Genomic DNA, 22110 nt, shown 5'->3' on the forward strand with positions numbered 1-22110 from the left:
CTGGACGTTTGCGTTTTTTGCTCCAGAGAGTACTGAGGGTTAAAAACGGTGGTTTTGAGGATGGAGTCCACAGGAAAGCAGTGAGGGCCCAAGTGTGTGGGGCATTTGAAGGGGTTCCCGGAGGCAGTGAGGACCAACATGACTTTTTTCCCTAGGAACGTTTGCTGTGGGAGCAGCGGCTGGACGTTTGCGTTTTTTGCTCCGGAGGCTACCGAGACTGAAATCGGTGGTTTTGAGGATGGAGTTCACAGGAAAGCAGCGAGGTCCAAACGGTGTGGGGCATATGAAGGGGTTCCCGGAGGCAGTGATGACCAGCATGACTTTACTTCCTTAGAACCTTTGCTGTGAGAGCAGCGGCTGGACGTTTGCGTTTTTTGCTCCGGAGGCTGCCGAGAGTGAAAAACGGTGGTTTTGAGGATGGAGTCCACAGGAAAGCAGAGAGGTCCAAAAGGTGTGGGGCATTTGAAGGGGTTCTCGGAGGCAGTGAGGACCAGCATGACTTTTCCCCCCTTGAACCTTTGCTGTGGGAGCAGCGGCTGGACGTTTGCTTTTTTTTCTCCGGAGGCTGCCGAGCATGAAAAACAATGGTTTTGAGACTGGACATCACAGTAAAGCAGAGAGGTCCCAAAGGTGTGGGGCATTTGAAGGGGTTCCCGGAGGCAGTGAGGACCAGCATGACTTTTCCCCACTGGGGCCTTTGCTGTGGGAGCAGCGGCTGGACTTTTGCTGTTTTCACTCCGGACGCTGCCGAGAGTGAAAAACGGTGGTTTTGAAGATGGAGTCCACAGGAAAGCAGAGAGGGCCCAATTGTGTATTGCATCTGAAACTGTTCTTATAGGCAGTGAGGACCAGCATGACTTTTCCTTTCTGGTACCTTTGCGGTGGGAGCAGCGGCTGGACATTTGCGTTTTTTGCTCCAGAGTGTGCCGAGAACGAAAAACAGTTGTTTTGAGTCAATTAATTATGCAAATCACAAAATTTTTTCTTTGGCCTGCGGCCTCCACTTTCCGGCCTCCACTTTCCGGCCTCCGGCCTCCACTTTCCGGCCTCCACTTTCCGGCCTCCGGCCTCCACTTTTCGGCCTCCAATTTTCGGCCTCCACTTTCCGGCCTCCGGCCTCCAATTTTCGGCCTCCACTTTCCGGACTCCGGCCTCCATTTTTCGGCCTCCATTTTTCGGCCTCCACTTTCCTGCCTCTGGCCTCCATTTTTCGGCCTCCACTTTCCGGCCTCCACTTTCCGGCCTCCATTTTTCGGCCTCCATTTTTCGGCCTCCACTTTCCGGCCTCCGGCCTCCACTTTCCGGCCTCCACTTTCCGGCCTCCACTTTCCGGCCTCCACTTTCCGGCCTCCACTTTCCGGCCTCTGGCCTCGATTTTTCGGACTCCACTTTCCGGCCTCCCTTTTCCAGCCTTTACTTTCTGGCCTCCACCTTCAGGCCTCCACTTTCCGGCCTCCACTTTCTGCCCTCCGGCCTCCATTTTCCGTCCTCCACTTTTTGGCCTCCGGCCTCCACATTCCGGCTTATATCTCCTTGCCTCCACCTTCCGGCCTCCAACTCCTTACTGTTGTTCCTGTTTTTCCATCTTTACGCCTTGCCCGTCCCCTCTTTCTCCCCCAGTGTTTCTACTTTCCCTTCCCCCCTTTCCTTTTTTCCCTCACCCCCCCTTTTTGTTTTTCCCCTGTCCCACTTTTCCTCCTTTTTGTTCTGCACTGTTCCGTCCCCCCTTTCCCCCTTTCTTTCTGTACTGTTCCATCCTCCCTTTCCCCTCTCCTCCTTATTATTTTTTTATTTTTTCGTATAGAATCACACGCATACATTTCCACCTGAAATGGTGCCCCCCCCCCCCCCCCCCCCGCCACATATCCAGTATCCCTTTGTCCCTCTCCTTCCCCCGGTCCTCTTTTTCTCGTTTTCTTCCATCCCTGTCCTCCCTTTCCTCATTTCCTTGCCTACGCATCACCCCTTTTTTTCTTTCTCCATTTTTCCACTCTCCCATATCCCTTCTTTCCTCCTTTCTTTCCTCCCTATCCCATTCTCTCTTTCCTTTCCCCTACTCCATCTGCTGTCCCCCCCTTTCCCCCTGTGTTGTCTCTCCTGTTCCATATCTCTCCTCTCTGTCTTTCTACTCCCCTTGCCCCTGTTTTTCCAGCTTTACACCTCACCCGCCCCCCCTTTATTGTTTCTTCCCTGCTGCCCTCCCTTTCTCCTCCCCCCGCAGTCTCCTCTTTCCTCCACATCTCCTATTTTCTTTTCCCCCTTTCTCCCTTGCCTTCCACCCATGTCGCCTGTTTTCCCCTTGCTGTCCCCCTTCCTGTCGCCCTGTTCCCCTACCATCCCCTCCCACGTCGCACCTTTCCTCCTTACTGTTCCCCTTTGTCATCCCTTTTCCCCTTTGCCTTCCCTCTTTGTTGCCCCTTTCCCTCTTCCCTTGCGTCCTTTTGCCTTCCCTCCTTCCACCCTTGCCTCTTTCCCTGTTGCCATCCCCCGGATCCCCCCTTTTCCCTTTCCTTCCTTCCCATGTGCCCCCTTTCTCTCCCCCGTCCCATCTCTCTCTTTACTTCCCCCCACTTCATCTTCTGTCTCCCCCTTTCTGCTTTTCTTTTCTCCCCAGTCTGCTGTCCCCCCTTTCCCCTTTTCTTTCCACCTCCCCTTTTCTCCCTTTCCCCCTCCTCTTCCCCTGTACTCCCTTTGCCCTTTTCCCCCCTTTGTCCTCTTTTCTCCATTTGCTCTTTTTTGCTCTGTCTCCTCTTTCCTGCTTGAAATTTTCTTCCTCCATCCCATTCCGTTTTCCCCTTTCTTTGCTTCCATTCTCTGTCCCCCTTTTCATTCTTTCTCCTTTTCTCCCACCGCGCTTCTACCCATCCTCTATTTCTCCTTTCTTACTTTTCCTTTTTTCCCCTCCCATTCTGTGTTCTCCCTTTCCTTTACTCCTCCCCCCTCACATGTTCCCTCTTTCCTGTTTTCCTACTGTTCCCTCTCCCCCTTTCCTCCTTCCATTTCTCCCACCCTCTTTTTCCTTCCCTTCTTTCCCCTTTCTTTCTGCCCTCTTTCCCCCTCCCCTTTTCTGTCCGTTCCCTGTTCCCCTCCCACCTCTTTCTCCCGTCTACCCCCCATCTTCCCCTGCTGTTGTTTTCACTCCTGACCCCTTTCCCCCTTCCCATTTTTTCCTTCCTGTTCCCCCATTTCTGTTTTTCCTTCCCCCAGTTAACTTTTCTTCCTCCCATTCCACCTTTCCCATTCTTCCCCTGCTGTTCCCGATTTTTACCTTTCTTCACACCCACTTTCCACCTTTTGTCTCCCGTTGCCTCACTCTCCCTTACTCCCCTGTCCCTCCTTGTTGCTTTTAGCCATTCTTTCCCGTCCTGTGTTGCCACTTCATCCCCTCCCCTCCTTCATCCCCTCGCCTCCTTCATCCCCTCCCCTCGTTTTTCCCCCCTCCCCTCGTTTTTCCCCCCTCCCCCCCTTTCCCCTCCCTGCACACACCCCTTCCCCTGCCCCTTCCCCCTATTTTTTTTTAATTATTTTTTTATTTTTTAGTATAGAATCACACGCATACATTTCCACCTGAAGGGAAAGGGAGAGGGACAAGCCCTTTCCCGAGAACAGACAGCAGCTTTACTGCCACACTAACAATGGCTGCAAAATTTCTTCAGATGGATCAACACTCATTTGAAGTCTTCAAATACTTCTCATCTTTAAAGGAGGTGCCGCATGTCCACCTGAATCCTTCCTCTTTCTTCTGGCCTATTTGGTAATACGCTGAAATAGGATGATGCCATTTACGGCAGCCCAAGGTCCATGGTGGGGGGTGTATGCCTCAGAGGAGGGAGATTCATAGGGGACATTAGAAAACGTTACAATCTGGAAACATGGGTGGGAGCCATTGAAATAGAGAAAACCCTCTCATTTTACTATCTATTGACATATGACTATTTGTTTGCGTATAGCAAAGGTGTTCAAAATAAAAATCTACTCTACAAAAAACCTCCTCTATTACATAAAGGATTTTAGAATATAAAATATGTGTCCCACAGTCCGTTTTTACCTTTATTGTTCTCTCTCTGCCTGGCTCCCCATCCCCATTCTTTAATTGCTCTGTCTCTCTCCTTCAGCTCATCGAGGTTTTTTGGTATGTTTCAGTTTATCTCTGTCTACCTCACTGCCCCCTTTTTTAATTCCTTCTTCTCTGCCTTGTGGCTCATTGCTCTTTTTTGTTTTGTGTGTTTTTTTTTTGTTTGTTTGTTTTTTTTTTTTTTTTCATCTCTGTCAGCATGGTTTCCTGTTGCTTCCTTCTTCCTGGCCTGTAGCCCATCGCTGTTGCATTGGGTTTACCATGCGAGGTGTCGTTAGCTCGGGCGGGGGCTGCAGGGGTGGGTTCTGTGAGAAGACACCGGGTGTTGTTCCCATGTTGGGCACAGCCAGTTCCCACGCTGAGACGGATGTGCTGCTGGTTAAAGCTGAGCCCATCGGCAGCGCTGGTAGGAAGCAGAGCAGAGGTTCTCCTGCAGCCTGTGGTGAAGACCATGGTGAGGCAGGCTGTTCCCCTGCAGTCCAGGGAGGTCCAGGGTGGAGCCAACGTGCCCCTGCGGCGCGTGGAGGACCCGAGGCCGGAGCAGGTGGCTGTGCCTGAAGGAAGCCGAGAGCCTGTGCGAGACCTGCGGCCTCGTGGGAGGGACCCCCCACTGGAGCAGAAAAAGAGCCTGAGGAGGAAGGAGCCGCAACCCCCATGCCATGTCCCCTGCGTTGGTCAGGGGTGGGATGTAGAGAAGTCAGGAGAGAAGAGGCGCCCAGGAAAAGAGGGAGGGGTGGCAGGAAGGTGGGGTTTGGATTTGTTCTTATTTGCATTATTTGAGGAACAATGACTTAACTTCCCCAAGTTGAGCCTGGTTTGTCTGTGACAGTAATTGGTAAGTAATCTCTGTCTTTATCTTTACGTATAAGCTTGTCTGCTGTATTTTCTCTCCCTCTCCTGTTTCTTATTCTGTTTGCTTTTTAAATTTTATCACTAGGTGAACTTTTATTCAGTTAGCTATCCCCATTTTGTAATGTTTTCCTGTCTGCGTCTTACCCTGTTGCCATATCTCTTTCTATGTTTACTTTTATGAAGTTGCCAATACTCATTTATTAAGTGTTCTGTGCTGGTCATGTACCCTGTTGCTCTCAAAGATTTTTATTTAGTTTGCTGTCTTTATATTTTCATTTTTATTTATTTCTTCGTCTAATTGCTCTTGCTTTTAACTTGTTCTTTCTATCTGCTTTTATCTCATTGTCTGTGTTTATTTTAAACTTTTTTCTTCTTTCATTAATGCTGACAGTTTTGAAAATCTTCATTCTACATGTCTGATTCAGTTCGCTGTTCACAGTTTCTGTTTTTTTGCCTGTTTCCCTAATACTCTTTATTGGTTATCTTTTTTAATTTTCTCATCTTTCCTTAGTGCCATCGCTTTTAAAATTCTCTTTTACATCTGTTTTAGTTTGCCGTTAATCTTTGTCTTTACTTCCCCTGTTGCCTATCTCTTTTTTAATGTTCTTGCTATGCCTACTTTTAGTCTCTTTGCCATCTTATAAAAATTGTCTTCCTTTGTGCTATTGCTTTTTAACTTTTCTTCCTAATCCTGCATTTTAGTTTGCCATTGCTATTTTCTAATTTTTTTCCTTGATTCTTTAATCACGGATATTCTGAAGACTTTCTGTCAACATTTATCTCCTTTGCTGTCTGTATTTTTAATTATTTCTTGCCTTTCCTTAGTGCCCTCTCTTTTTAAATTTTCTTTCTACATCTTTTGAGATTGCCATCGCTATTTTTTTATTTTCTTTCTTATTTACTCGATCCCCGATCAAATTTTCTGTCTGAGCTCTTACCCTCAGACACCTCTCCTCTCTTTGTTTGTGCCTCAGAGTTCTCTTATCGTCCTCTCTGCCATCTAGTGTGCTTCCATTTGGTCCCCAGCCTCTTCAGACTCCCTCCTCACGTCCCTGAGTCTTCTTTGGTCTCTCTCACCATGTCGCAACACCTACGGATGCTTTCAAGGTTGCCCTTAGCATACGTTTAGCTTTATCGCAGGCATCACACCCCTTTTGTTCCCTCGGAAGAGTTCCTGAGTCCGTATCTGCTACCCAGAGTGGGAAACCAAAGTTTTCCCTAGTGTTTCTAGCTAGATCGGCAAAGCCTTAGACCGCAAGATGTAACAGCAACGTAGCAAACTTTGGCGGAACGCCTTCTTAGCGCACGAACAGCTAGTAGTTTTGCATGACTTTGATACATTGTAACCTAACTAACTTAATGAAATTGTATAAGTAATAATAATGAAGATTGTATACTTAACATTATGAATTAGAGCGACTGTTTCAGTCAAGGGGAAACTGTAATTCTTCGAAATGAAAAACGGGACCGTTCTGCCCAGAATCATCAGAAGACAGATGACATACATCAACGGATGAGACAGAGAGATCCTGAAACTGCATAAGGCGGTAAAATCACCTGCACTTAAACTCCAGTCATCAAAGAGGACACGTAACCGTTGAACAATTTGATCGGTCAAGAGCCACACTCGTCACGTTAACATGTGCATGAATAGCTTATGCAATAGAATGTGAGGCTTTAAAAAGCACAGGAAAAGAACCCACGGGGTCCCTCTTTGGAGGCCCCGAGCTGTTAATAAATCAACTTTGTGACAGAACCTGGGGCACAAACTCTTTATTTACAGTCAGAGGCTAAGACCGGTTCCACCTAGACTCCTTTCTGAGGAGTTTAGAAAGGAAGGGGTTCCGGTCTGAACCTCGCGACTCCGGGGGGCAGGTGTTCCCAGACCGTTCTTCAAGACCCAGCCCAGTCCCTCCGTCCTCTCTTCCCTCGAGCTGTGCCTCTATTAGTTTCCTGGGCCTCCAATGACACGGTTACTCTGTTGAAATTCAGTCATCGCGTTCCCAGTCATTTTTCTGTCCCTCCGACTTCCGACACTTTCCCTGTGCTCCACATCCATCTTGTAGCTCTTTAGGTGGGGCCATCTTTGAGCCGTAGAGCTCAAACCCACTCATTTGTTCTTCTACACTACCTAGGATTGCGCATTCTGTCCCCTGCGACCCGAGACCATCTGTACTCCACTCAGAGGATCACCCGAGTTCCTCCTTGTCATCCCCAAGCCTTCTTTGGTCCCTCATAGATACCCCTCTCCTCACCATCAAGATGCTTCCCAAGACCCTCCTCGATCTCCCCAGCACCTCATAGCACTTAATCTCCCTTTCTTTCGGTCCGTCAGAGCCTCTGGTTTTTCTTTGCCATACAACGCTCCTTTATTTTTCTCTCTGCTATTGAGGGTATCGCCATTAGGTGCTTCTCTCACTCATTCATCTGTGATTTGCCCAGATGCCCTCCTGGAACTCCGAGGCATCCGCCGTGGCTCTGAGCCTTCTTTTCTTACTCTGCCCCCTCCCAATGCCTCTATTCTCTATAGCCATGCGTTCCGAGTCCTTTCTCGTACTCCACAGCGCTCTTAGAGCACTTCAGCTTCCTTTTGGTAGTATTTTTTTGTCCGCCTCAGAGCGCCCTTAGCTTACTATTTGCAATTTAAGATGCCTTCATTCTGCCCCCAGCGCCCTGACAATATCTGTACTTTGTCGAAATCCCCTTTGGAGTTCCTCATCCTTAGTTTTGAGGCTTCTTTGAGCTCTCAGGCCCCTTGGGACTCCTCCGCTGCTCCCACCGAGCTCTCGTGACACAACCGCTGTGTCCTGGAGTCCCATTTTAGCTCCGGAGGGCACTCCACACCCCTCTTTCCCCCTCAGAACACTTCCCGAGTCCCCATCTCTTACTCTGGTCTGTCTTTTTGTCCTGTCACCCCTGGTCCCCGAGGATATCTGTATTTTGCTCAATTCCCTTTTGAGCTCGTCACATCTCCCCATCTCCTTTGGTCTCTCTGGCCCCTTTGGGACCTTTCTAATTCCTCTGACCACGTCTCCTGTTCTGATAGAACTTTTTCCGAAACCATCTGTATGCTCCAGAGCCACCTGTTTGGTGTCTGTCTTATAGTATGTTTCTATATCGTATCCGGTACCCTAAAGATGCCTATCGTTGGCTGAGATCTACTCTTAGAAAGCCCTCATCTATTTTTATAGACATATTTCCCGTGGTGGTTTTGGTTGTCTTTTGCAATTTATTTTTGTTTTACGTACTCAGGTGTTACTTAGAATGCTTCATACCATTTCTGATACTTTTGTTGAATTTCCACATGTGTTGGTGCTTTCTGTCCTCTCGGACTCATCTAGTTCCGTTAACGGTATCGGTCAAGGAGAGATCACGTAGGGCTCTAAATTATCAGCACTTTACAGTAAATAACGTACGTTACAAGCAGAGATATTTTTGGGAAGGTTTTCTCACGGGATCTAGTTCCTCTTTGTCGTTCAATCCTATCCAGAACATAATTCGGGCAGAAGGTAGGTAGTATGCACGGTCCCGCTAAAAGTAAAGCGTGACCCCGTACCTCTGTATTTTGTTTGAAAGGAAACTAAAGCACATAAATTTTGATGATAATATCATTATTACATTTAGTAAACTAGTGTCTTTTAGGGCTTAGTATGATTTCTAATTCTTTCTATCTACGCAATGGAACATTAAATTGAATTACTTACCCGGTCACATTGCTGACGCCATCGCTTCAGTCACAGTAGAAAAGCAGATATCGGCCTTTCTTGTAAGCGCCACTTTCCCTGTTCAGTCCCTCGCGGGCTGTAAACTTAAGGCTGACGAGAAAAGGAGCTGCTACCCCTGTGGCGGCCTTTATGGCTTCTGCTGGTCCATCCCACCCCTTCCCGGGGGGTTGTGGGAAGGGCGGAAGGCGGGGCCCGGGGTATATGAGCCACAGCCTCTGCTGACTGAGCTCATTCTGCAGTTGGGTGTCTCCGGTGTAGGTCTTTTGCTGATCCTGTGGTCAAATGTAGTTTTGGAGCCGGCTCAGCTGTTCGGGCTGGTGTGCGTTCACATTTAGAGAAGGAGAACTCATAAGTTCTAGGAAAGACCTTCCAGACCAGTTAACGTTCAGCAGTGTATTTAATAGAAAATAAAGGTGGGTTTTTTTGGTTTTTTTTTTTTAGGTTAGTAGTTTTATATTGAGCATTCAGGGATGGTAAGATGGTTTAATAGTACGTATTTCTTTTTTTTTCCAGGTACCCTGCATTTTCTTGGAATTCCTGACTTAATTGGAGATGGAACTTTGTGGGTTTTTCTCACCAGTTTTGTTACATACAGCGTAAGTTGCTAATATAAATTTTCTTAATAAGAGCAACGATAAGATTATCTAGCGGGCGCTAGGGTGAGCATCTTGTATACATCCGTATATGAAGTGTTAGCATTTCTCAAGAAAGTAGCAGAGATTCAAGGTATAGTGGTTTTCACTGGCTTTGTGGGTCTGTAACGCAGCCCAGAGTCCGTGGGAAGAAAGGAGCTGCCTGCAGGGCACGGCTCGGAAGAGCAGCTCCCGAGGGGCAGCTGACAAGAGGGGGTTCAGAGGCTCTCATACAGGGCAGGAGTTGTCTGGAAGAAGCGGGGTTCCTTCCCTGTCAGTTCAGGAGAAGAGAAGGGGGTTTTGAAGCTTTGGGACAGGGGAAAGGGAGGCAGGTTCCTCAGACTTTCTCAGAGGTTTTGCAGTTGGATTTGGGTGTCGATGAGGTCTGTTCCATTGCGGTCTCCTGCATTTGAGGTGGGCCGAGTAGTATCGAGGAGGAGCATGTGACCTGTGACTTTATGCAAGCGCAATGGTAATTTTGTGTTTCTTTGGTGTCTTAGGTGCTGTAATTAATTGTTGCTTATGACTCTGGATTTGGTGGGGTTTTTTATTTCTTTATTTTGCAGATGATGGACCCGGTGACTGCAGGAACATACCAGCTAGCTGTTTTTTGCGTGTTAAGTCAAGGATGGATTTGGACGCCCGGCCCTTTGAAAGATGAGTTGAAGAACAGGCACAGGAGAGGGGACAAGGGAGACAATTGTGGGAAAGGATTTGTAAAAGTTAGTGTAGGGCAGAGGGCTGTCGCGGAGCAATCCCCTTTAGGCAGGTAAGGGGAGCGGGTTACTCTTCAGCCCGACGGTAGCGTGCGCCGGGCAGGGCGGTTCCAGCCTGTGTCTGCGGTGTCATCGGTGTGGTCTGTCTTTGGTGTATTAGACCTTTGTCGGATCTCGATGTCGGGTTTATGCTCCAGGAGCAAGGCACAGTGCCTCAGGTAGCACCCCTGGAGTCTCGAACGCCTGTTCTCATCGGCATAGCGCCAGTCGGGCACCGCTTTTCTTGCATTAAAAGCCTAAAGCGTGGATAGGTGCGGTGTCACGGAAGTGTCTGGACGGTCTTCATTTGCGGCGCGGTTCCCAGCTGCGTGAGCAGCTCTGTTCTCTGGCCATCCGTTTTCAGGGCGCGGGCCTTCTGCCCCGCATCGTTACACTCTTAGGTCTTGAAGCCCGGCTTTCTGCATGTACATCTTCGCAGTTTGGCGAGTCACTTCTTGTCACGGGTCGTGACGTTCTGCACGTTCTCCGGGGTTTCCGTCGAGGCCCCTCACTTCACCATTACGGTCTCGCTCATCATTTTGCTCGATGACGTCTTTGGTCGAGGTGTCGTCATTCTCGCTGAGAGTTTTCCCTCATCTTTGAGGTACATTGTAGGATTTTGTGTAGCGTCAATCTGTCCATCTGTGTGTTTGTGTGGCTCGGAGCCGCCCTGCCCGGGGGTGTCGAGTCAGGGGTAGGTGGGATGGCAGTAAGAGTGTGTGCTTAACCCAGTGTTCTGGCTAGGCTGTTGGGGCCAAGGTGGTACAGTCACCTGGGATCGAGTAGCCATCGGCGGGTTGCGTGGGCAGCTTTTTTTGGTAATGTTCTTAGGGGCGCAGCAGAGCTATGAGGGAGAGGCTGTTAAGCAGTATCGACGGAGATTGCCTCTCCAAGGTATTGAGGCTGCTTTGTGTGGAGTTTAAGATTAGTGGGCTTTGGTTCTGGCAGGTTGTAGTTGGGCTGTAGATGACACTCGTCAATGGGAACATTTGTCATTATGAAGCTATCTCTCCGTCTCCAGGTGACTTCTTTGATATTGTTTTTTCAGGCGCAGGGGGACGTGCTGTACGGGGCGACGTAGGAGAGCTGAGCGGAGCTCTGTCAGAAGGTGGGTAGGTGTGTGGTCTTAGAGGGAAGCTGTGAGCGGTGGCTCTGCGATGACTACATCAGGGTATTTTTCTGTTTCAGTTGGAAGCTTGAAGCAAGGAGCACCGTGGGATACGGGCACCAGGGCTGATTCAGTGCAGGTAAGATGAGTGATTGGGTAGCAGTTAGTTGTCTGGGTGTTGTATTGCCAGTGAAGTGATAAGCGACCGGTGTTGTTTGTGTCTTACAGGTGGCGCGCAAGGGTGAAGGCGGTGACCCAAAGCGGTAGAGGACGGGCCGGCGAGTTGTCACGTGGAAGGGGCGGGAGATGCGAATCGGTGGCCAGGGGCTACGGTTGAGGGCAGTGTCTCAGCATGTGCTGTATCTCTTGGATTTTTGCAGGTGCCGCACGCAGGCTCGGTGGGGTGCTGCCGCGTGCTGTCGAGCCGTAGGAGCAGGTGAGGGGGTTGTGGGCAGGGTAGGCGTCTCGTAGCAAAGTATTCTGTGGTAGCTCAGTGAAGCATTTCCCTTTGGATTTGCAGGTACTGTGCAGGCTGCATTTGGAATTGGAGGAGAATTTTAGGCGAGCTGTGTTGTAGAGAGGAGGCGCCTGGGGCTGGTGAGTTATTTAAATGCAATTGTAATTTTGTGACTCTTAAACGCTACAAACAATGAGCGTCACAGCATGCGACTGTGGCATCAGTGGAGAGCAGGCGAGCGGAATGCCACGGCGCATCTGAGCTGGGGATGGCACAGGAAAATTGCGTGTTGACAACAGCGTCATCAGTCAATATCGCTTCGGTCTGTAGATTCATGTGTGGTTTTGTTCTGTGAATAACTTTTTTTTTTTTCAGATGATGAAGAGAAACCTGGTGAATGCAGGATCAATCCATTTGGCTGCTTGTGGTGTTTTTCTTGTTGAGGATGGCTTCGGACTCATCGCTCTTTGAAAGATAAGCTGAGGAAATGTCGGTGGAAACTGTTTGGGGGGGGCGGGACAAGTTTGGGAGTCGCAGGGATGGCTTTTAAAGTTAGCGTAGGGCAGAGGGCTGTGGCGGAGCAATCCCCTTTAGGCAGGTAAGGGGAGCGGGTTACTCTTCAGCCCGACGGTAGCGTGTGCCGGGCAGGGCGGTTCCAGCCTGTGTCTGCGGTGTCATCGGTGTGGTCTCTCTTTGGTGTATTAGACCTTTGTCAGATCTCGATGTCGGGTTTATGCTCCAGGAGCAAGGCACAGTGCCTCAGGTAGCACCCCTGGAGTCTCGAACGCCTGTTCTCATCGGCATAGCGCCAGTCGGGCGCCGCTTTTCTTGCATTAAAAGCCTAAAGCGTGGATAGGTGCGGTGTCACGGAAGTGTCTGGACGGTCCTCATTTGCGGCGCGGTTCCCAGCTGCGTGAGCAGCTCTGTTCTCTGGCCATCCGTTTTCAGGGCGCGGGCCTTCTGCCCCGCATCGTTACGCTCTTAGGTCTTGAAGCCCGGCTTTCTGCATGTACATCTTCGCAGTTTGGCGAGTCGCTTCTTGTCACGGGTCGTGACGTTCTGCACGTTCTCCGGGGTTTCCGTCGAGGCCCCTCACTTCACCATTACGGTCTCGCTCATCATTTTGCTCGATGACGTCTTTGGTCGAGGTGTCGTCATTCTCGCTGAGAGTTTTCCCTCATCTTTGAGGTACGTTGTAGGATTTTGTGTAGCGTCAATCTGTCCATCTGTGTGTTTGTGTGGCTCGGAGCCGCCCTGCCCGGGGGTGTCGAGTCAGGGGTAGGTGGGATGGCAGTAAGAGTGTGTGCTTAACCCAGTGTTCTGGCTAGGCTGTTGGGGCCAAGGTGGTACAGTCACCTGGGATCGAGTAGCCATCGGCGGGTTGCGTGGGCAGCTTTTTTTGGTAATGTTCTTAGGGGCGCAGCAGAGCTATGAGGGAGAGGCTGTTAAGCAGTATCGACGGAGATTGCCTCTCCAAGGTATTGAGGCTGCTTTGTGTGGAGTTTAAGATTAGTGGGCTTTGGTTCTGGCAGGTTGTAGTTGGGCTGTAGATGACACTCGTCAATGGGAACATTTGTCATTATGAAGCTATCTCTCCGTCTCCAGGTGACTTCTTTGATATTGTTTTTTCAGGCGCAGGGGGACGTGCTGTACGGGGCGACGTAGGAGAGCTGAGCGGAGCTCTGTCAGAAGGTGGGTAGGTGTGTGGTCTTAGAGGGAAGCTGTGAGCGGTGGCTCTGCGATGACTACATCAGGGTATTTTTCTGTTTCAGTTGGAAGCTTGAAGCAAGGAGCACCGTGGGATACGGGCACCAGGGCTGATTCAGTGCAGGTAAGATGAGTGATTGGGTAGCAGTTAGTTGTCTGGGTGTTGTATTGCCAGTGAAGTGATAAGCGACCGGTGTTGTTTGTGTCTTACAGGTGGCGCGCAAGGGTGAAGGCGGTGACCCAAAGCGGTAGAGGACGGGCCGGCGAGTTGTCACGTGGAAGGGGCGGGAGATGCGAATCGGTGGCCAGGGGCTACGGTTGAGGGCAGTGTCTCAGCATGTGCTGTATCTCTTGGATTTTTGCAGGTGCCGCACGCAGGCTCGGTGGGGTGCTGCCGCGTGCTGTCGAGCCGTAGGAGCAGGTGAGGGGGTTGTGGGCAGGGTAGGCGTCTCGTAGCAAAGTATTCTGTGGTAGCTCAGTGAAGCATTTCCCTTTGGATTTGCAGGTACTGTGCAGGCTGCATTTGGAATTGGAGGAGAATTTTAGGCGAGCTGTGTTGTAGAGAGGAGGCGCCTGGGGCTGGTGAGTTATTTAAATGCAATTGTAATTTTGTGACTCTTAAACGCTACAAACAATGAGCGTCACAGCATGCGACTGTGGCATCAGTGGAGAGCAGGCGAGCGGAATGCCACGGCGCATCTGAGCTGGGGATGGCACAGGAAAATTGCGTGTTGACAACAGCGTCATCAGTCAATATCGCTTCGGTCTGTAGATTCATGTGTGGTTTTGTTCTGTGAATAACTTTTTTTTTTTTCAGATGATGAAGAGAAACCTGGTGAATGCAGGATCAATCCATTTGGCTGCTTGTGGTGTTTTTCTTGTTGAGGATGGCTTCGGACTCATCGCTCTTTGAAAGATAAGCTGAGGAAATGTCGGTGGAAACTGTTTGGGGGGGGCGGGACAAGTTTGGGAGTCGCAGGGATGGCTTTTAAAGTTAGCGTAGGGCAGAGGGCTGTCGCGGAGCAATCCCCTTTAGGCAGGTAAGGGGAGCGGGTTACTCTTCAGCCCGACGGTAGCGTGTGCCGGGCAGGGCGGTTCCAGCCTGTGTCTGCGGTGTCATCGGTGTGGTCTCTCTTTGGTGTATTAGACCTTTGTCAGATCTCGATGTCGGGTTTATGCTCCAGGAGCAAGGCACAGTGCCTCAGGTAGCACCCCTGGAGTCTCGAACGCCTGTTCTCATCGGCATAGCGCCAGTCGGGCGCCGCTTTTCTTGCATTAAAAGCCTAAAGCGTGGATAGGTGCGGTGTCACGGAAGTGTCTGGACGGTCCTCATTTGCGGCGCGGTTCCCAGCTGCGTGAGCAGCTCTGCTCTCTGGCCATCCGTTTTCAGGGCGCGGGCCTTCTGCCCCGCATCGTTACGCTCTTAGGTCTTGTACATGCAGAAAACCGGGCTTCATCTTCGCAGTTTGGCGAGTCGCTTCTTGTCACGGGTCGTGACGTTCTGCACGTTCTCCGGGGTTTCCGTCGAGGCCCCTCACTTCACCATTACGGACTCGCTCATCCTTTTGCTCGATGACGTCTTTGGTCGAGGTGTCGTCATTCTCGCTGAGAGTTTTCTCTCATCTTTGAGGTACATTGTAGGATTTTGCGTAGCGTCAGTCTGTCCATCTGTGTTTGTGTGGCTCGGAGCCGCCCTGCCCGGGGGTGTCGAGTCAGGGGTAGGTGGGATAGGAGTAAGAGTCTATGGTTAACATGTTGCTGTGTCCAGGCTGTTGGGGCCAAGGTGGTACAGTCATCTGGGATCGCGTAGCCATCAGCAGGCTGTATGGACAGTGCTTCCATTAGTGGTTTTTGAGATGAGCCGTGCCACGTTGGACGTGCTGGTCAGCGGTAGTGCAGGAGTCTGCACCTTAAAAACCAAAAAGGCTGCTTCGTATGGCACTTTGAGTTTGTTTTTTTTTTTTGTTATGACAGGCTGTAGTTGGAATCTAGATAGTATTTGTAATTGGGAATGTGACCATCGGAATGAGGAAGCCATCGCTTCCCAGGTGACTCGTTTGATGTTGTTTTTCAGGCGCAGGGGGACGTGCTGTGCAGGGCGATGTAGCAGAGCCAATCGGAGCACTATAAGAAGGCGGGTCGCCATGTGCGGCATTAGAGGGAAGATGTGAATGGTGGCTCTATGACAGCATTTATGGTATCGTTTTTTTCAATTTCAATCCCTGAAGCAACGAGCTGACTCAGTGGCTGACTCTGTCCAGGTGACCGGCGATCGGCAGGCTGAAGTACCAGTTGTTTTTCAGGCCAGTCAAGTTTTAAGGAACCTGTGCCGCTTGTATTTTACAGGTGGGGTGCAAGACCGAAAGCGGCAATCCAAAGTGACGGAGGCTGGGCCGGCAAGCTGTCAAGGTAAAGCAGTGGGAGATGGGAATTGTTATCCACAGCCTAAAGTTTCAGACTGTACCTCAGCATGTGCTGCTCTGCTTGTGTTTTTGCAGGTGCCACACACAGGCTCAGATGAACAATGCCACAAGCCCGTGAACGGTTCGAGCCGGCGAGGCCGTCGCGGGTCCCTTTAGTGTCTAACAGCAAAGTATCACGTGTCAGCTCAGTGAAGCTTTTCTCCCTTTTACTTTGCAGGCACTGTGCGGGCCGCCTTTGGGAGCGGGCGAGGGTTTGAGGCGAGCCAGGTAGTCGAGAGGAGGCACACAGGGTAAGTGACTTCTTGCGAGCGCAATGGTAATTTTGAGTCTCTCGGTCTTTTAGGTGCCACAAATGATGACCGTCTGCACAGGAGAAGAAACAGAAGGATGTCAAGGAGGATTCTAAACCTGCCTAAGTGACTCGAAGCTGGGGTGTAGAAGAACAGGTATACCATACTAATCACTGTTTAGTCTCGTGTGCTTGACAGGCAGACCATCTGCGTTTTGATAACGTCAGCCTGCGAGAGACTCGGAAGCACCCCGTTGGACAAGCTTGAGATTCCTGCCCTCCTGTGGGAAAGGGCAAAGCGCGGCAGTGAACTCTGGCCGCGCAATCCCCAATATACAGGTGCAAACAGCACATTTGGTGATCCTCGAGCACAGACAGATCGGTGCCTGGATCTGTGCTCGTGTGCCTCTGCCCAGGCCCCACTTTGGGAGTTTCCCGGCTGGTGATGTAATGACAAAAAACTTACTCGTCGCACTTCACCTGTGTTTTTGTGGCTCTTCCTGCGCCCCGCCCGTGTTGGCTCACACGCAGCCGCAGCATTTGACTTTGTAGTCGACACGGAGCAGGTAATCAGAAATGCAGCGGCACTTCTGAGGAGGGGCGTGTTGCGGTAAAGGTCCGTCTTGACTGACGTGATGCCGACTGACGGCAGTGTTGTGTGCTGTTTGGGTCTTTCTTTAAAGGTGATGAAGAGGAGACTGGTGACAGCCGCATGAATCCTGTCGGCAGACTGTGGTTTTTCTCGTTGCGAATGGATTAAGCCTCCCGGCCCTCTGAAAGATAAGTCGAGGGAGCGGCACCGCGGTGGGGTCGGGGGAAGGTGGGGACGAGGTCGGCAATTGCAGGGACAGGTTTTAAAGGTAGCGTAGGGCAGAGGGCTGTCCAGGAGCTGTCTCCTTTGGGCAGGTAAAGGGGGAGCAGGTTACTCCTCAGTGCAACGCTAGCATGTGCCGGGCAGGGCGGTTTCAGCCTGTGTCTGTTGTCGTATAGTCTGTGTGATACGTCTTATGTGTCATAGAGCTTCCTCAGTTCTTAATGTCCTCGTTGCTCTTTGCACAAGGAGCATGACACATGTCTCAGGCGCAGCCCGTGGGGTTCAATCGCCAGTACTCATCAGCACGGTGCCAACCGGGTGTTACTCTTGTCGCTTTATGAGCTTAAAGCGTGGATCGGTCTTGATCGGAAGACTTTTCGGTCGCTCCGCTTTTGTAGCATCGTTCCCGGCTGCACGAGCAGCTCTGCTCTCTACCCATCCATTTTCAGGGACCGTGTCTCGTTCCCTTCATCCTTATGTTTGTAGGGCTTGAAGCCGGGCTTCGTGCACATACATCATCTCGGTTTTGAGAGTCATTTCTCGTCACAGGCCTTGGAGTCCTACTCTTTTTTTTTTTTTTTTTTTTTTTTTTTAATTGGGGGTGTTTCCCAGAGCCTCCTCCCATCACCGTTGCGGTCTTGCAGGTCTTCTTGCCCGACAACGACTTCCATCCCGGTGTCATTCTTCTCACTGAGAGTTTTCTCTCATCTTTGAGGCACATTGTTTGTGGTGTTCTGTGTAGTATCTGTGCATGTCTTCGTGGCTCGGAGTCGCCCTGCCCGGGGGTGTAGAGTCAGGCGTAGGTGGGATAGCCGTAATATTCTACAGTTAATATGTTGGTGTGTCGAGGCAATGTCGGTAAGGTTATTTCGGACCGAGCGGCCATCAGCGGGTTTTGCGAACAGGTTTTTCATTAACGCTTTATGGGGAAGGGCAGAGCTCTGCAGGAGGGGCCGTTCAGCGGTAGCGCCGGAGACCGCATCTCAAAGAAGCAAAGGCTGCTATGCGTGGGGCTTGAAGTTTGTGGGTGTTTTTTCTGGCGAGCTGCCAGATGACGTTTCTAAATAGGAACCAGACTTAAGCGTTACGAAGCTATCTCTCTGCGTCCAGCTGATCGTCGATGTTGTTTTTTCAGACATAGCGGGACCAGCTGCCCAGGGTGACGCAGCAGAGCCGAGCGGAGTACCGTGAGAAGGTGGGTCATCGTTTCCGGTATTAGAGGGAAGATGTGACCGCTGCCTCTGCGAGTGCAGTTACACTTGGTTGTTTTGTCGTTGTTTATCCCCAGTTTGAATTCTTGATTCTGTCAGGTGCCAGAACAATGACGGTCACAGCATCCAACTCGGGAATCCGTGCAGAGCAGGTGAGCAGAACACCACGGCGTGTCCGAGGCAGGGGCTGTTACAGGAGAAGTTTATGTTGACCGACGCGATGCTTCCCAACGGCAGTATTGTGTGTGCATTTTTTTTGTTTGTTTTTGCAGGCGACGAAGAATCTATCACCTGCAGGATTAATGCTGTTTGCCAATCGGGGGTTTTTTTCATCGAGGATGGCTTTGGAGCCCAGGCTCTCTGAAAGCTCAGCGGATGGACTGGCGGCCGAGATTGTTTGGGGAGGGAGGGGACAGGGTCAGCAACCGGAGAGATGGGTTTTAAAGTTAGCGTAGGGCAGAGGGCTGCCCCGGACCGGTCCCCTTTGGGCAGGTAAAGAGAGGGGGTTACTCTTCAGCGTGAGGGTAACCTGCACCGGTCAGGGCAGTTCCGGCTCATGTTTGTCATCACGTAGTTTGCACGGCCTGTTTTCTGTGTCTTGCGTAATACCTTCTTCTGGTCTCAAAGTCTCCATTGCTCCTTTTTTGATCAGGAGGCACCTCGCTGGCCCTCCAGAGTGTCTAGAGAGCATCACCTCATCAGCGTAGTGCCTGTCCAGCAGTTCTCGTCTCGATAGTCTACTTTAAAGCGTCCTTCCTTCCAGCGCGTATTATGTTGCGGATCTTGCCGATCGGTCTCCACTTGCGGCGGCAAGCCAGGCGGCACGTGCGGCTCCCTCGTTGAGATTCCCGTTTCCACAGAGTAGTCTTCTGGGGTTTCGTTCCCATGTCCTTAAGAGGTTCAGGTCTTAAAGCCTGCCTTCTCATGCATCCACCGTGACGATTTTGGCGGCCGCTTTCTGTCACAGGCGGCAGCCGTCGCCTCTCTTGCAGGGCCGCTACAAGGTATTTACGTCACCGTGGCACCGTAGGGCTTCTGCGCCGGCATCATCGACCCTACGGGAGTTGTTCTCACCCACAGTCTTATAGTGTCTCACGGTCACTCTTGCAGCCTCTGCACGCGCCACGGGTCCGCGTGCGCCACCTGCGATCGGAGCTTCAAGCACACTTAGCGTCACGGATGTATCCGGAGGGTTACCTTCCGGGAGGCGATGTGGCCTAGAAGGACCGCTCTGCTTTTGTACTTTCTAGTTCCATAGAGATGTTCTATGGCATCTCATCCGCATGCCTTTTTGAGGTAAGGTCCTAAAGCCAAGCTTCTCAGGCACGTGTCATTCTAGAGTTGCGTTGTAGCGCGGCGCTGTAGTTCGGACTGCCATCCGAGACCGCCTAGCCAGGCAGCGCTTACTTCTTCTTTTGCTTTGTAAAGCTCAGTATTTGGGTATGCGTCGCATCGTACCGCCCCGTAATCGTCTCGGCCGCTATCAGAGACCACTTCGCAGCGTAACTCCCCATCGTGCGTTTTGTGTCGGACCGTTCTGTATTTGAATGGGTATGGCATTGTTTGGCTCTATTGGTTTTGCATTGTACCGCCCTGTAATTGTGTCAACCTTCATCTGAGACCGTTTTACATTGTAACGGCCCCTATCGTCTTTTGTCTCACATCGTGCCACTCTGTAACTATCTCGACCGCCACGCGAGACTGTCTCGCTTCATACTGCCCCCTACTGGGTTTTTTTTGTCGGATCAATCTGTACCAGAGCGCACGTTGCATTGTTTGGCATTGTATTGCCTTTGCATCGTATAGCTCTGTAACGGTCTCGACTGCCATTTGAGACCGTCTTGTATCGTATCGCCCCGTATCGCATCGTGTCTCACATTGTATAGCTCTGTAACGGTCTCGACTGAGATCGGAGATGGTTTTGCATTGTACAACCCTGTATTTCCTTTTTTTTTTAATTGGATCATTCCCTATTTGAATGCCTATTGCACTGTCTATCTCTGTAGCGATTGTGCATTGTATTTCTCTGTAATAGTCTTGACTGACATTGGAGAGCATCTCATATTGTGCAGGTCTACTTTGTATCACATCGTGATGCTCCGTAACCGTCTCGCCCGCCAGCAGAGACCATCTGGCTTTGTGTCACCCTGTATTGTGTGTTGTTATTAGATCACTGTTTTTTTGAGCGTGTATTGTATTGTTCTGCTGAGTATCAGTTTTGCATTGTACCGCCGCGAAATTGTCTTGACCAACATCTGAGGCGGTCTCGCATCGTACCACCCTCTATTGCGGTTTTGTTATCGGAGCGTTCCGTATTTGACTGCCTAGTGCCTCGTTCGGCTCCGTATGGGATTTGCCTCGTCTGGGTCTGCGTCGGTGTCTACCACCATCCAAGACCGTCTCGCATCGTATCGCCTCATATTGTTGTTTGCCTTTTGTCGGCACCCCTCCGTAGTCATCTGGACCGCCGCCGGAGACGATGTCACGTCGCACCACCCTGTAACCGTCTCAACTGCCGTCAGAGATGGACCTGCATTCTATCACCCTGTATTGTATTTTGTCTCAATGGTGCTCTAAGGGCACGTCAAGTTGTTTGACTTGTGTGAACATTATGTGGCTCTATCTTTGTATGTATCATATGATATTGTGTAGGCAGCATAGATGGTTAAAGGGTCTCCATCTCTCTGCACGTGGCCAGGAAGGGAGTGAATTACAACCAGATTGTGAGGTAAGATAAGGTAAGACATTAATGCATTTGTGGTTTTTATGCAGTTGCTTTAGGCGACTTGCGGTAAGTGTGTAGAAAGAGCAGATGGGGCTCTGAGCAGTCAGGGATTTGCAGGCTTGTAGGGCAAATAACTGGGGTAAAAAAAAAAAAAAAAAAAAGAAAAACAAAAACAACAAACAAACAAACAAAAAAAAAACAGCCAGGGGATGTATTTCTTTCCCCTGGTTTTTTTTTTTTTTTTTTTTCTCCCAGTCTTGGCCGCTCTGCGAGGTGATGTTTATTGCCATAGTTTTGGTAGATGACAGGCACGAGCCGGGGTTTTTGCAGGCAGGGTAACCTGCGAGGCCGCTCTGGGTGGCGCTCTGGAGGAGCGCCGCAGAGACGGGCCCACAGCAGCTTTTGGCCGGCAGGTGGGAGAAGGCAGGAGCCGAGCGGGAGGTTGGGCCGGTGTGGCCGTGGAGGGAGCGGCGTGTTTGGCCAGTGTATGTGTGTGGTTTGGTGGTTGTGTTGACCCGCAGGCTGGCTGCGGCTGTGTGCGTGTTTTCCTTTGCAGGCTCGTAGGGCGAATAACTAGAATAAAAAACCCCAGCCGGGGGATTTTTTTTTTCTTCCCCCGGCTGGGTTTTTTTTCCCCGGTCCCGGCCGCTCTGCGAGGCGACGTTCATCGCCAAGGTTTGGGCGGAGGTCAGGCACGGGCCGGGGTTTTTGCAGGCAGGGTCACCTGCGAGGCCGCTCTGGGTGGCGCTCTGGAGGAGCGCCGCAGAGACGGGCCCACGGCAGCTTTTGGCCGGCAGGTGGGAGAAGGCAGGAGCCGAGCGGGAGGGGAGGCTTGTGGGGTAGCGGAGGGAGCAGGGTGTATTTTGGTGGTTGTGTTGAACCGCAGGCTGGCTGCGGCTGTGTGCGTGTTTTCCTTTGCAGGCTCGTAGGGCAAATCACTAGAATAAAAAACCCCAGCCGGGGGATTTTTTTTTTCTTCCCCCGGCTGGGTTTTTTTTCCCCGGTCCCGGCCGCTCTGCGAGGCGACGTTCATCGCCAAGGTTTGGGCGGAGGTCAGGCACGGGCCGGGGTTTTTGCAGGCAGGGTCACCTGCGAGGCCGCTCTGGGTGGCGCTCTGGAGGAGCGCCGCAGAGACGGGCCCACGGCAGCTTTTGGCCGGCAGGTGGGAGAAGGCAGGAGCCGAGCGGGAGGTTGGGCCGGTGTGGCCGTGGAGGGAGCGGGGTGTTTGGCCGGTGTTTGTGTGTGGTTTGGTGGTTGTGTTGACCCGCAGGCTGGCTGCGGCTGTGTGCGTGTTTTCCTTTGCAGGCTCGTAGGGCGAATAACTAGAATAAAAAACC

General features: G+C 51.0%; 1 long non-coding RNA gene across 1 annotated transcript; it reads left to right on the forward strand.

Annotated features, from left to right (window-relative positions):
- The first annotated feature begins 17798 nt into the window (after positions 1 to 17798).
- Positions 17799 to 18436, forward strand: LOC309685180. Its single transcript, XR_014270410.1, has 3 exons — positions 17799 to 18032; positions 18148 to 18200; positions 18321 to 18436. It is a non-coding gene; the product is annotated as an uncharacterized lncRNA (long non-coding RNA).
- Positions 18437 to 22110: the final 3674 nt, after the last annotated feature.

This window comes from Vanellus vanellus (assembly GCF_965231255.1).
Source record: "Vanellus vanellus genome assembly, contig: HAP1_SCAFFOLD_164, whole genome shotgun sequence".
Classification (NCBI taxonomy): Eukaryota; Metazoa; Chordata; class Aves; order Charadriiformes; family Charadriidae; genus Vanellus; species Vanellus vanellus.